Source organism: Rattus norvegicus, chromosome 16 (genome assembly GCF_021556685.1).
Source record: "Rattus norvegicus strain SHRSP/BbbUtx chromosome 16, alternate assembly SHRSP_T2T, whole genome shotgun sequence".
Taxonomy (NCBI): Eukaryota; Metazoa; Chordata; class Mammalia; order Rodentia; family Muridae; genus Rattus; species Rattus norvegicus.
Genome location: NC_141549.1, coordinates 53,664,602 through 53,678,929, shown reverse-complemented (window position 1 = coordinate 53,678,929; position 14,328 = coordinate 53,664,602). Strand labels below are relative to the sequence as shown.

The following is a 14,328-nucleotide window of genomic DNA, read 5'->3' as shown; positions in this document are numbered from 1 at the left end:
ATCTTGAGAGATGCAGAAAAGATATTTGACAACATTTCTCATCCTTTTGTAATTTAAATGATGAGTAGACAATAAAAATAAATAAAAATCTATAAACAACCTTCAGGTAACTACAGACGTAATTGTGAAAGAGTCAATGTGACATTTCTCTCCCTGTCTCTGTCTGTCTCTCTGTCTCTGTCATTCGCTGTCTCCCTCTGTCACTCTCTGTCTCTGTCTCTCTCTGTCTCTGTCTCTCTCTTTGTCTCTGTCTCTCTCTGTCTCTGTCTCTGTCTCCCTCTGTCACTCTCTGTCTCTGTCTCTCTCTCTGTCTCTGTCTCTCTCTGTCTCTGTCTCTCTCTTTGTCTCTGTCTCTCTCTGTCTCTGTCTCTCTCTGTCTCTGTCTCTGTCTCTGTCTCTCTCTGTCACTCTCTGTGACACACACACACAGATGCACATGTCAAATATGTGTGCATACGTGTAGGGTCAGAAGACAGTATCATGTGCCTGTCACTCTTCAAGAGCTGTCCCCGTGATTTAGAGCTAAGGTCTCTCACAGGCTAATTGTCAGTGAGCTCCAGGGCAAGGAGTAGCAGCATGAACCACCGCAGCTGAGTGTTTTCCATGTGCTCGGGTCTTCCTGCTTGCAATGCCAGCTTTTCCCCAGCTGACCTACCCACCTGCCCTCTCCGTCCCTTCTCTTTCAGGATGGTGGCAGGGTGGGAAGTATTTCCATTTAGTATTATCTTCAAGTACACCCCATCTGGTGTACTTAGCATGAAAACTATATAAAACGCACATAGACCTAAAAGAAATAATACTGTCTTTACACATAGATTGTGGGATCATTTACATAAAACTTCTCAGATAATCTTCCAGGAAAGCTACTTGAAACAGTAAAATGGGTCTTGTTAAGCTTACATGTTCAAGGCTCAGAGAGGTAACTGGATGCTGAAATTAAAACACTTTGCAGTATCACAGGTGAAATATGGGGACTGGAGAGCTGGCTCAGTGTTGAAAGCAAGTGTGGCTCTTGAAGAGGATCTAACTTCAGTTCCCAGAACTGAGCCATACAGGGTGCCGCACAGCTGCCTGTCATTCCGTCTACAGGACAATCGACTCCTCTGGACACCACAGACATTGCACTCACGTGTATGACCCCTTACAACACGCACACACGGAAACGCACATGCATTTTAAAAATATGTGGAATAGTTAGAGATAAATTTAAGTTTAAGGGCAAGGTTTGCACCTAGAAAACTGCCAACCAAAACTGAATTTATGATGAGTGCATTGTCCTCCTTAGATAAATGTCTTTCCAAGGCTTGGACTCATTTCTAAGCGGGAAGTTTGTTTCTTGAGTTGGGGAAGACTTGAGTTGTATTCATGGAACATAAAACTCAATATTGTAAGATGCTGACTCCTTCCTAGATGACTATTAGAGTCAGCATATCCCAGGTATAATCCCAGAGAGTTTTTTTGTTTTTGTTTGGTTTGGTTTGGTCAAAATCAGTAAGTTATCCTTACCATGTACATCAAAGGCAATATAAATAATATCGAAAGTAATATAGCCAAAATGTTTTTGGATAGGAAGAGTAAAAATAGAAAACGTGTAACACCTGTCTCAAAACACTCTACATCTCTAGGGTTTAAGTCGATGTCTTGCTGGATGAAGATAATAGACCAACTAAGCAGACTAGAGGCCAGAAATGCCCTACGCACATCCCCCTGACTTTGGAACACCTTCTCACATAGGTCCATGGGGAAAGGGTAGCTTTTGCAGTCAGTGGTGTTGAAGCAACTGGACACTGAAGGGCTCTTAACAGTCCCAAGCATGCTAAATATGGCGTCCACAGGCTTTGCCCTTTTACCCCCTTCCCTCTGTCTTGGTTTTGTTTTTGTTTTTGTTTTTTTAAAGCCCCAAACCATTAGATTACATCTTTAAAGCTAGCCCCCAAGGTCCGTTTCCTTATTTGGCCACTGACTCACTCCTGAGATAAAACACCAAGCAAGCTCCAACAGTCAAAACTCATTGTTTGGCTAGCCTGTCTTACCAACTCGCCCCAGCACAGCCTCCTCCTTTTTCTTCTTAAAAACCCACACCTGCTGCCAATCACTTATTTGCTGCCTACTGCTTGATGCTGCTGGCTATCCCACCTCCACCCTGCTTGCCCCTTTGAGGTAATAAATCTCCTTTGTGCTGAGAAATTTTCATCTGGGTATGTCCTATACCTACTCTGAGGGGGACGATTCCCTTACAGACGTCCCCAAGCAGACTTTGGCCTTTCCTTTGAATCGTATTCAAGTTGGCATAAAACAGAACATAGATCTTTTAAAATGAAAGGCAAAACTGCCAAAGGATTCAGGGGAAACGTGTGAAATGAAGGTTCTGTGGCCTTAGCTTAGGCAAAGGAGTCTTAGCTAATACTGAAAAATCAGGGTGCACGAGGGAAATCAGTCGGCTGCGGTGATTCTAACAGAAAAGCACTCTTCAAATAGGCCGCTCAGGAGACGGAGAGCCAAGCAGTGCATTTGGAGGAGCCATTTGCCTAGTATGTCTGATAAAGGAACCTTGTGCAGATTGTAGAGCTTCCCGAATCAGGAAACAGAAAATAAACTGCCTGCCTAGAAAGGAACCCAAGGCACTCATCTAAGGAAGACAAATCACAATGAGTGCATGAACCAGATGAGCAACGGCCTTAGTCATCAGTCGAAACTGTACCGAGGTAACACTCCATGTGTCTCAGTGTGGCTAAAATTAGAGTGCCAATGCCAACGGTCTGTGCAGAGCACCTGGGACGCCTGCACTGCTGGCTTTTATGCAAAATCACAGAGCCACTCAGAAAATGGTTCAACGGATTGGGTTTTTTTTTTTCATCTTTTAAAAAATGTAGTGTGTGTGTGTGTGTGTGTGTGTGTGTGTGTGTGTGTGTGTGTAACTATTTACACATTGATATAGAGGCCAAATATCAACATTGGGTGTCTTTCTCAGTTGCTCTTCACTGTTTTCTTCTGAGACAAAGTCTCTCACTGAACCTGGCAGGATAATTAGCTCCAGAGAATGACCCACTGGTCTCTGTCCCTCCCCAGCACTGGTGTCTTAGACATGCATTACACACATGCTGCTTTCACATGGGTGCTGGGGAAACTCATGTTCTCATGATTGCACAGTAAGCACTTTATGAACTGAGCCATCTCCCAGTCCCCAGTTTGACAGATTGCTGCAAAATCAAACACATATATTTTCTTAGAGCCCGTTCTTGCATATTTATCCAAGAGAACGAACATGCACTCATATAGCGCCTATGCACGGACCTTTCTAGAGGCTTCTTTCAAGCATCTCCAAACTGGGAATCAATATAATTTCTGCCATCTAAAGCACCTGCATACAGTGGCATATCTGTGCAAAGGTGTACATATGACTTAGAGACAAAGGAGATAGAACTGTTAATACAACAAATGGGTGATATAAAAAATTATGCTGAGTTAAAGTATACAAAAGACAAGGATGATTCTATCTATGTCCTGTCCTTTAACTTTTGTTTTTCCAGATTTGTTTTATTTTGGGCGAGGATCAGTAGCAAATACCTTCAATGCTAGCACTTGGGAGGCAGAGGTAGTTGGATCTTTGTGAGTGTGAGGCCAGCTTGATGACCAAAGCACAAGCTACCTGGGGCTACATAGGGAGACCCTGAATGAAAGAAAGAAAGAAAGAAAGAAAGAAAGAAAGGAAAAAAGAATGGAGGAAAAAAGGAAGGAAGAAAGGAAGGAAGGAAGGGAGGGAAGAAAGAAGGAGGGAAAGGAAAAGAAAGATCTTTATGAGTACAGCTGGTTTTCTTGCACATATGTAAGTGTACCACATGTGTGCCTGGTGACTTCACAGGACAGAAGGGGACATCGGATTCTTTGGAACAGGGGTTGCAGACATTTATTAGCCATCACGTGGGTGTGGGAACCCAACGGCATTCTCTGCAAGAGCAGTGGTGGTCTTCTTAATTACTGAGCCATCTCTTCCTGCCCAACATTCTTCAAGTTTAAAAGGAGAATCTGTGGGAAGGAAAAGCTGACTTGGATGGCTGAGGTCAGGAACCAGGGAGAGGACTGATCTTAAATGGCCAGCAAGAACTCTTTGGGGTATGGAATTATTCTGTATCTGCTGTTACTTAACCATATACGTTTGTCAAGACTTAGGAAACGGTGCTTAAAAGAGGCAGACCTCATGTTTGTGTATTGCCTTTATAAATTTGACGTTAGAGCTATAATACATATGTTTTAAAATACAGATCTTTTTTAAAGCACCCAAAAGAAAGCAGAGTACACACAGAGAGAGCAGCCAAGCTAAGGTTCAGATTAGGGCTAGGGTCACTGAGTCAGAGGCACGGGATTTAAGAACTCGAGTTTGAACTTGAGATTGACTTTTGCTTTGTTGTGTAATCTTAGGAAACGGTAGTTCCTCTGCAGTTCTGTCTTTTTCATCTTTAAAGCAAGCATGGTGATGGTCACGGTGATGGCGGCGACCATCTCTCCTGTGCCTTGTGCAGTGTTGGCAAAGGAGGTAACTAGTTACCCTGTTGTTTGTCATGTTTGTTGACTGCTGGAAATAAAGGTAGAAGGAGGCAGAGTCGATTGGTAGGTCCTGGGGATGGAGAACCACCAGGGGACGTAAGGAACTGAGGGGACAACCCTAAGTCCAGGTCCAAACGTGCAGAGACGAAAGCGTTGCTTTGAGTAGCAAGACAGTGAACCTCTTCCTGGGAGTTGCGTATAGGCGCTGAGAAGTGTTTCAAGCAAAAGGCTGTGGCTCAGACTGATCTAAATTTTAAAGCAAAGGAAGGAAAAAATAAAATCTGCAAGTTGGAACATAAATTGTGTTTTTAATTGGGGCTCATGTTAAACCCAGGTTTCTGGTTTCCACGAAGAGTCTAATGATTAGCTTCATTGGGTTGATCTCCAAGCCAAAGAGATAGTTAGCCCTTCATATCTACTGGCCCCACCTCTGCAAACCTTATTATCTGGGAGTTGAAAAATGTTGAAAAGAAAGATATGCTACGCTGTTTCGTTATGTACTATGCAGTACCCCGAGGTGGCTGTGTCTCTTCTGAGCATGCCATTATGACAACACAGTCTCAGGGCCATTTCAAGTGGTCCACCCCTGAGCGACATCCTCAGCCCAATTTACAGTCCACGCTGAAAATAATCAAGACATGATTGAAGTGTAGGGAAGTGTGTGTGTGTGTGTGTGTGTGTGTGTGTGTGTGTGTGTGTTATATGGAAACAATATAGCATTACTAGAAAGGGCTTGGACGTCCTTGGATTTGAGGATCTGAGAGGGGTTCTGGAACCAATTCTTTTATTCGTTTTTTTCTGTATACGTATGATTTAATGCATGGGTGTACCAAAGGATGTGAAGGTGACAGTGATAATTCTATTGCCAGTGCTCCATGGTTTAGTGCCTGAAAAGTGGTAGGCACTCACATAATGTTGACCAGGAGCTGAGGAAGTGGTTTAATGTGTAAGAGCACTTGTTGCACAAGCGAAGAGACCTGAGGTCAGTTCTCTGGCACCCACATGAAAAAGATGGGCGTGGCTGTGTGTGTGCACCTGTAACCCCAGGGTTGTCTCAGGGGAATAAGCCAGTGCGTGACTGAGGAGGATACCTCAACTCCTTTGAGTTCCATACACGTGTTCACGGGAATAGCCACCTGTACACCCTTAGGTATACACACACACACACGCACACAAACACACACACGTCACACGTATACAGAAACTACTAACGCATTAGTACTGATACTACTGAACAAATCTATTGAATACTTTCTCTTTTCAAAGTACTGGGGGACTCTTGGAGTCCCTGGACTCTGGGACTGAAGCAAAGTAGAGATGGGTCTAAGACATGAATTGGGAAATGGTTACATGTCTTGACACTCCCTTAAAACTGCTGTCTCCCGGAACTGGCTTTTAAGTGTTACTTGGTTCAGTCACATTTCATCAAACTCTGTTTTCTTCTTTTGCTCTCTTCCAGGGAGTTTTTCTTGAAAGGCTCTGTTGTTCTCTCTTACCCACACGTTGCTTTTTTTTTCTTTCTTATTGGCAGTTGGGACCATCCAGGAAATACCTGCACCTTCTCTGAAAGATCGAGGTTTTGTGTTTCCTGTTGTGACTTTTGGCAACAGGGCCGGAAGGTGGCACAGAGAAAATATGTCTGAGCTTCCTTGTTGTGTGGCAGGAAGCCAGTTTTGCCCATTGTGACCCCTCTCAGCTTAGCCAGGGCACCAGAATGTTGTTAGGGTCCTAATCACACAGCTATGTGCGCAGACGCTCATGGAGCAACTCCTTGCACACTGCCTAGGATGAGTGCATTCCTTTAACTCAGCTGGGCAGGATGGCACGCGTCCTAAACCTGGCTGTTGTCTCTTATTAGCCATTATTTCTCGCTCCTCAAAGTCCAGGGAAGCAATCCTCATCCAGTCTTCTTTCCTCTGTAAACCCCGCGCCCCACCTCCCCATACCACCCCACCCCCTTTCTTTCTTTCTCTCTCTCTTTCTTTCTTTCTTTCTTTCTTTCTTTCTTTCTTTCTTTCTTTCTCTTTCTTTCTTCCTTCCTTCCTTTCTTTCTTTCTTTTTCTTTTTTTATCGCGTGTTCTCTCTCAACATTCTGTGAAAAGCAGGTTGGGGTTGAATGTTATGTTTATTGAGCAAATTTGAAAATAAGTGGGCTCGTAGGAGTCAGAGTGAGACGGGTAGCTGGTTTGGTGAGAGGGGTGGGAAGTGAAGGGACCGTAGGAGGAATGAGTCACAGCTGCTCTGAGCTTCAGAAACAGCTCAATGCGGCCAACTGCAGGTCTGGCCTTTGCAATTTTAGCAAGTGACTCTGTCCTCACTCTTCTCCATGGGGTAGGACAGGAAGCAGTTGGGAAGGCCCTAGTAGGAAATTTCATGTTTTGAAACTGTACCATGGCAAAGTGGCGGGTGATTTTTTTGAAGTCTGGTCATCAGGTTGATCTCAGAGGAGTGACCTGCCCAGGCAACAGTGACTGGAACACGTGTAATCTTACCTTTTGTGGAACGAGTTAAATACTTGATCCGATGACTGCTGCATTTTCAAAAGTAAGACATTCTCAATGCTTTACCATTTTCAGAATCAGAGAAAAGGTTTACATGTGCTTTTACCCAGTCAGTGGTTCAGTAGTAGCTCCCTGGGACAAGACGAGCGAAAAGTAGCTCAGAGATGTTAGAGATGAGAGCGAAGAAAAGGTCAGCGGTTGCAGGCTGGGTCAACGATTCAGAATGCCAAGTGCATCATTAGGTAGGAGCTGTCCAGAGAGCCTCTTGAATGTCAGGGTCCCCTGAAGGACTGTGGGAACTACAATCCCGGGGAGGCCAACAACAATAGCTAATAGACAAAGAGGAAAGGGTTCCCTTTTTCTTCCCACCATCCCTTTCTGTTCTCTCCTCAAGGATCTTGAATTTTCACTCTCTTCTTGGTTGAAGGCCCTTAGCTCCTGTGAGAGAGTAGTGAATGAAGATTTGCTACAGTAAGTAATAGCTCTGAGTTCAGACATTAGCTCCTGGGACCCTAGTGCCCAGCTCCGAGGAACTCCGCAGACTGTAACACCAGTGTGTCTCTGACTTGCTCAGCACAAAGGACAGAGGTGCTATCTAACAACTGCCTTGGAAAACCCAGCCCCATTGGCTGTACCAGGCTCACAAGAGAACCCCAGGATCCCTCAGTAAGGATCTTAGATTTGGGACAGGGAGCAAGATCCCAGCACCTCCACACACCAAAACCTCTTGTAGAACCTTAAATCATTGATCCGAAAGGTCACCTTTATCCAAGACACCTTGGTTCTGTAGAATAAAATTCTTTTTTCTTCTGAGCATCAGTATGCGAGTCTCATCCGGGTGCAGACAATTTGAATGTACGTATGTGGCAGACAAAGGGCAGAAACAAGACTTCGACGTTGTGTTCCTAGCCTGTCTCTTACAGAAGTCGATGCAGTGCGGGAGTGTTTGAATGCTTACTGAAAGACAGTGACAGCCACATGCAACATTTCCCTTTGTGTTTGTGGAGAACCCATAATCATTACATAGCCAAATATCCCCCCAGAGCACAATTAAACATCATTGTTTGACACTCATGTTACAGATATTTAGAGCATGGCTTAACTATTATGTGGTTGATTCCAAATAGTCTGAAAAGAAGAACAAGTGACAGCCTAGCAAAAGCCCCAGCTAATGACAAACTGTATCTGAAGCACACGCATAGGAAAAGCCATGGGATGGAAGGCAAGCCAGGCTCGCCAGGGCAGAACTGGCTTGCCAAGCAAGTATGCTATGTTTGGCCTTCCTCCCATCCATGGGGGTGAACTGCTCTACCACCTTGAAGACATGGAGTTTTAGAGTCGTAAGGAAACTGCTTGAACTCACAGTTTAAAATAAAAAAAATTTCTTTAAAGTCGAGGTGTCGCAAATATCATAACTCATTGTCCCCAATTATAACTCCATTTGTGTGTTAGGCATCCCATGCCAACACGGGAGGATCCAGAGATGGGCTCTCCTCCTGCTTACAGGTGTGTTCTGCAGAGAGGGCCGAAGGCTGCACCAGGCCAAGCTTTGTCATCCCAGGAGCAGTTTTTAAAAAGCAACTCTGGCAATCCACCGCCCCCTTGCTCTCTTTCTTATTCATCGCTAACTCTGTAGGTCTGGAGCTTAATTGAAGAAATGCTAAAAACTCCACTGATAGGTGGCCCTTCGCTGATGCTGGGAAGTGGAAAATCGTTTGCTTTTGTTCCGAAGCTGCCCCAGGGGAAAGTGAACAATCTTTCAAACTCCTCGAATGCAACAGTCAAACAGCTGCAGATTATTACAGGAACTGGAACACATTTTGTGATTAAAACGAAGCCCCTGCACCTTATAGCTGCCGGGGAGGCATCTGTAGAGTCAGGGGAAAGGCTCTCAGGAATAGAATCTCTGAAATACTACACCTCAGAAAGGTCTCCTGCTGCAGAAGGGGGGAAACCGCAGCGATTCTGAGACCCTTGCATGTGAAATCTCTAATTATATTTACTTATCTGGATCTCCGAATTTTCTTCTCCGAGCAACTGCAGGGTTTGCATGCCGTCCGCCTACTCTTGCTTTTGAAAATGCCTGTCACAGGATGAGCTAAGGCTATTAATGAAGATGCTCATTAAATAAAGTAATATATATTTAGAATATTCATCCCTGCTGAACTTTTCTACATTAGCATCAAAATGACTAAAAGGATATACGTTGTAACACTTCCAGATAGAACTTTAATCTTCCAGCACAGAAAAAAAAATCCACTAAAGATCTCCCAGACACTTAAGGGCACATTTTTCTTGCCCAGTAAAACAAAAGCCAGATCACCTGATGTTTCGCTTGACTTAATTAGATGCAAGAAAGGAATGAGGCAGCTTTTAAATGATGAAAGTCAAGACTTATTTTTGTCATAAATGATCTGCCTATTTCCCAGATGTGCGTTTGTGTGTGTGTGTGTGTGTGTGTGTGTGTGTGTGTGTGTGTGTGTGTGTGTAGCTCCACAAGGCAGGCTCAATGTTCTTATCTGTGTTCTGGGAGCCTTGAGAAGAAAACAGGCAACAAACATGACTGTCCAAACATGACTGTCACCATTTTCCACATGAGGAAACCTCATCTCCAAAAGTCACGCGGCCAGAGGACTGTCTGGAGGCAGAGCCTTGCACTAAAAGAATTCAACTCTCTCTGCTTTTTAAATGGACAGAAGCAATCACCGAGCTGATCCTCATGCTTAAGAGCCACAGTGAGAGAAAGAGAGAGAGAGAGAGAGAGAGAGAGAGAGAGAGAGAGAGAGAAGATGTAGAGGAGGGGGAGGGCTGGGAGATTACAGGCAGAGTATCATGTCTGTGTGGATGTGGCACCTGTCAATAATAAATCCGACGGCGTATGGCTTAGGCAGGAAATAGGTGGTGGGACATCCAGGAGGAAAGAGGACTCGTGGTACCTGAGCACAGGAAACCAGCCCTGTGGCAGAATGTAGGTTAAAAGAATTGGGTTATTTTAGTCATGATCTAGTCAGAGACAAGCCTAGTTATATGGCCAGCGTACTTTTAAATATATTTCGAGTCAGTCCTATTTCTGGGAGCATGGGGCTGGGAGGAAGAATCAGACCATAATATCTATAGGAGATGGCTCAGGGCAAGTGTGAGTACCCTGGCGCTCACATAAGAATTGGGTGGGTGTCATGGCCCACCTGTAATTCCAGCTCTTGGGAGGTGGAGACAGAGGGGCCCATGGCCAGTTGGCTAGATGGATTAGTGGAGTGGATGAACTCTGAGTTCAGAGAGATTCCTGCCTATAAGTGAAACAGAGAGTGATCAAGAAAGGCTCTGCATGATTATACGTACATAGACATGTGCACTCACCTACATGTATGTGTCACACACATGTGATAACATACATACACATGCACACACATATACAAAGTAGAAGAAACAGAGAAGCATTAAAGAAGGCAAGATTTCCGAGGGGTCATGCTAACGTGTAGTGTAGGCATACCCAATCAACTCCGTGAACCTTGGGATGGAAATACTAAGCGAACAGCTCGATCTGCTAAATGGTTTGTCGAAGCACAATCCACGGAAGCACTTTGGTTGTCACCCAAATGACTCACTAGGCATTTTTTGTCAGTTACTTGGGACTACCAATACCTGTCAGTTCTTGGGATGGCAGAATGCTCACAGCCTTTGCTCCCACAGAAAAAAAAATCTCCTTCCCAAGAGCCCAAGTTACATTGCTTTGTGTCATCAAGAGAGGTCAGGATAGAGAAAAAAATCCAAAACAAACAAAAAACAAACAAACAAACAGGATTCCCGTCGGTTGACCACATAAGAACTATTGTCCTCATTCCTTTGACCTCAAAGAGTATTTCCTGGGGCCTCTTGTGTCTACACCACAGAAGTGATTCTGGATCTCATCTCCTGTGTCAACGCCTAGCATCACTGCACAGATAAGCCCATGTCCTTTGGGTTCTTTCTCGGAGGGTTGCCACCCCTCTAATTCACCTGCTTTTCCTTCCTGTCTGTCAATGCCTGCTATCTGGGTCCTCCTAGGATCCTTAGATGAAATCAACAGGGGTGATACCCTAACAGAACAAGATACAGGGGACACTGTTCCCTGCCCTGACAGGGCCCACCTCACCTCATCTCTACCTGGGTGATGGTCAACCAGACGCTACCCTCAAGACTGTGCAATGAGTGCTTTTCCTTGAGGCATTGCACCAGCTCCAGTCACATCCCCTCACCCCCCTATTTTCTAAATCGTTCCAGGGTTTAATGTTGCTAACTTTTCAGTCTATTAAAAAGGTCTCCTTTCTTCTAGTTCCCAATGTTTCTCCCATGTCAGTTTAACCTTCATTGACAGACCCCTCGTCCATCTATCCAACGTCCAGTCCTGAAGCCAGAAGCACACATTTTAGGTTTCTATGTAGTGGTTCTTTCTGGTCCCCAATTTTCTATCAGTTAAAGTTTGAGAAGCAACCACGACCACCACCAAAACCTACTACATGGTTATAGAAGTTGGTTATAAATCCGTCTGTCCTACCTTTACTGAGGCCAGGAGTGCTGGATCTGTGAGAGGAAGCCGGCTTTGAAGTGAATGGCAGCATGTGATGGAAGACGGTGGCCAGACTAGAACTGGTGTCCTTCAGGTTGATTCCACATGCTTTTGTCACATTTCTGTTTCCTTTGCTTTATTTTGGTGCTAGGCATTTTTTTTTGAAAAGAAGATTTATTTTGTTTTTGTTAAAGTGTGTGTGTGTGTGTGTGTGTGTGTGAGAGTGTGTGCATGCGTGTGTGTACACGAGTGCAGGTACCTGTGGGGTCGGAGGCACAGATAACCCTGTACTGTATCTGGAGTCAGAAACAGTTGTGAGCCACCTGATATGGTTGCTGTAAACTGAACTCAGGATCTCTGCAGGAGCATAACGTTCCTCTAATTGTCACGCCAGCTCTTCGGCTCCAGCCCTTCTTCAGCCTGGATGGTGAAGAGCACTTAACCAAGGAAATGCTAACAGTCTCAGTCCAAGATTCCAAGAGAGTAGAATAAACACTTGTGGTGAGAGCCTGAAGAAATGCAGGCCCAGTGGCTGGCCGTGCCAACAAAATGAGCCAGCACCCAAGTGCCACTCCCTTCTCACAGATGCAAAGTCGCTTTAACATACCCAATGATCCCACTGGGCCTCACCTCTTAAATAATCCACCATCTTTCCCTATCAGCAAGCTTTGGGAGGATCTCCCTTGTCACACTACAGTAAAATGCAAACAACTCATTCAAAGATGGGGAAATTTAATTCACAAATCGGCGATACTAGGTAACAAATAAATAAAAATAAGCAAACCTTTAAATGTCTAGGATAAAGGTTTTTGAATAGATTTAGTTTTAAAAGATTTGTTTACTCTAAGAGTGTGTGTGTGTGTGTGTGTGTGTGTGTGTGTGTGTGTGTGTGTGTGCGTGCGCTTGCCCTGTAGTGATCAGAGGACAACTTTGTGGGGGTAGTTCTTTTTTCTCACAAGGAACTAGACTCAGGTCACCTGGCTTGCCCAGCAAGTACCTTTACCCACTGATCCATCTCATTGGTTCTAGAATAAGTTTACAATAAGATAATATTGAAATAAATGTTACCAGTATCCCAGCTTACTCCCGTGGATTTTTGAGACATTGAGATAGACGTGTCAGCTCTTGCTAGCTAAGGCTACCATGACAAAATATCCTAGGCAGGTGGCTTAAACAACAGAAATGGTTTGTCTTGCAGTTTTAGAGGCTGGGGTTTGCAAAGGAGGGCCCAGAGAGCTTGCTTTCTCTAGGTTTGCAAATAGCCAATCTTTAACTAGGGTTCTCGTAGGCGTTATCTGTGTTTGCACCTGTCTTGTGTCTGTCACTGTGTCCTAATCTTATGCCTTGTAAGGACACATGTTATATTAGATTAGGGCTCACCTGAATGACCTCTTTATTACCTTAATTACCTCCTTGTCTCTCAACACCGTCACATTCTGAGGTTCTGGGGTGGGAGATTCAACATACAAATTCAGGGCTAAGGGGCAGAATTTAGACTCTAGTATTTTCTGCAGGATAATTGAGTTTGCAAAGTCTGCATGTTCTTTAATTCTTAAAAACAAATATTCTCACTGAAATATTCCACAAGGTGAAAACCATCCATTACTTTCTCTCACACTTCTTCCTAGTCTACATGTTACTGATCAGTGAGAGACCTTCTTTAATTCACCGACTCATCATATTGAGCCATTGAGGGATCATGCTTTCTGGCAGGTAGTCAAGAAGAGAAGAACCATAAGTCAAGCATCAACTGGATCTTGAAGGGGATGAACTGGAGCTGGGGCCATGTTGGTCTTGGAACTGTAAAGTCCAAAGTAGAGGAGAATGGGCTTTATAAGTAGATATGACCGTTGGTCCTCACCAGGTAGACTCAAGCCTTCCATCTGTTCTAAGAGAGCCTTCTAGATGCCGGAGATCTGGAGTTTCTTGCTTGTTTATAGGTGCCGGCCTCCTCCCTGGCCTAACTTGTACTGTGCATTCATTCTCCTGTTCCCCACAGATGAGAAATGGGGTGTGTGGCTGCCACTGAAATGTAGATCAGTTGGGCAGGGACACACACAGGGAGGTGTGGGCAGGAGCAAGTGGCTGTGATAAGGGTTCTGGCCTCAGATGCTCAACAAATCCTGCACTGGATCTCCTGCCACACCCTAGCATCAAATAGCCCACAACAGCCATGACTATGTTCCCACTAAGTAGGTATCCCCTGCCTGTTGGCCTACTTTCTGTTTCTGACTTCTGAGCATCCCACCTGATGCCGAGACCAGCCATTCTAGCCAAAGTTTAGCTTCCTTTTGTCCCACAGTGATCAGGTTCTCTGCAGGCTCTGGTACCTCGCTGGAAATTCATTCCCTGGCATTGGCTTGGATCTCTGACTTGGGCCCCAGACTTTTACGTCTACTCTTCTGCCAATTACAGCTGAAAAGGCACATTGGGTATGGCCCTTGTACCCAAGCCAGAAGGTGGCCCTCTCTACCTCTGCTGTGCTCTTCTCCAGAGTCACCTCCAGGTGCCTGGAGAGAGTCTATCAGCTCATGAGAGCAGCTCTACATCTTCACTGAGGTTTAGTGGCCTAAGGAGGCTGGCTTAATGGGGATGAAGTGTTTGTCTTGACAGTGACTGAGATGCCAGCCAGAGCAGGACCTACCACTTCCCTTACTCAGGATTTGTGGGTTGCTGTGTTCTAGATATTAGCTTTACTCCCCATGGGGGAAAAAGAATATATCGTTCTGAGTCTGG

General features: G+C 44.8%; 1 protein-coding gene and 1 long non-coding RNA gene across 4 annotated transcripts in view; both read right to left on the bottom strand.

The window, feature by feature from the left end:
- Positions 1 to 11,981, bottom strand: part of LOC120097385 (uncharacterized) — a 69,122-nt gene extending 57,141 nt beyond the window's left edge. The window contains exon 1 of one of the 4 annotated variants that reach the window (XR_015640363.1): positions 11,581 to 11,981. This is a non-coding gene — a long non-coding RNA (uncharacterized LOC120097385). The remainder of the gene's footprint in view (positions 1 to 11,580) is intronic. The other 3 variants (XR_015640365.1, XR_015640364.1, XR_015640366.1) reach the window with 3 other exon arrangements.
- Erich1 (glutamate-rich 1) overlaps positions 1 to 14,328 on the bottom strand; it is a gene marked incomplete at its 5' end in the record, with an annotated part of 52,793,804 nt that overhangs the window by 29,985,434 nt on the left and 22,794,042 nt on the right.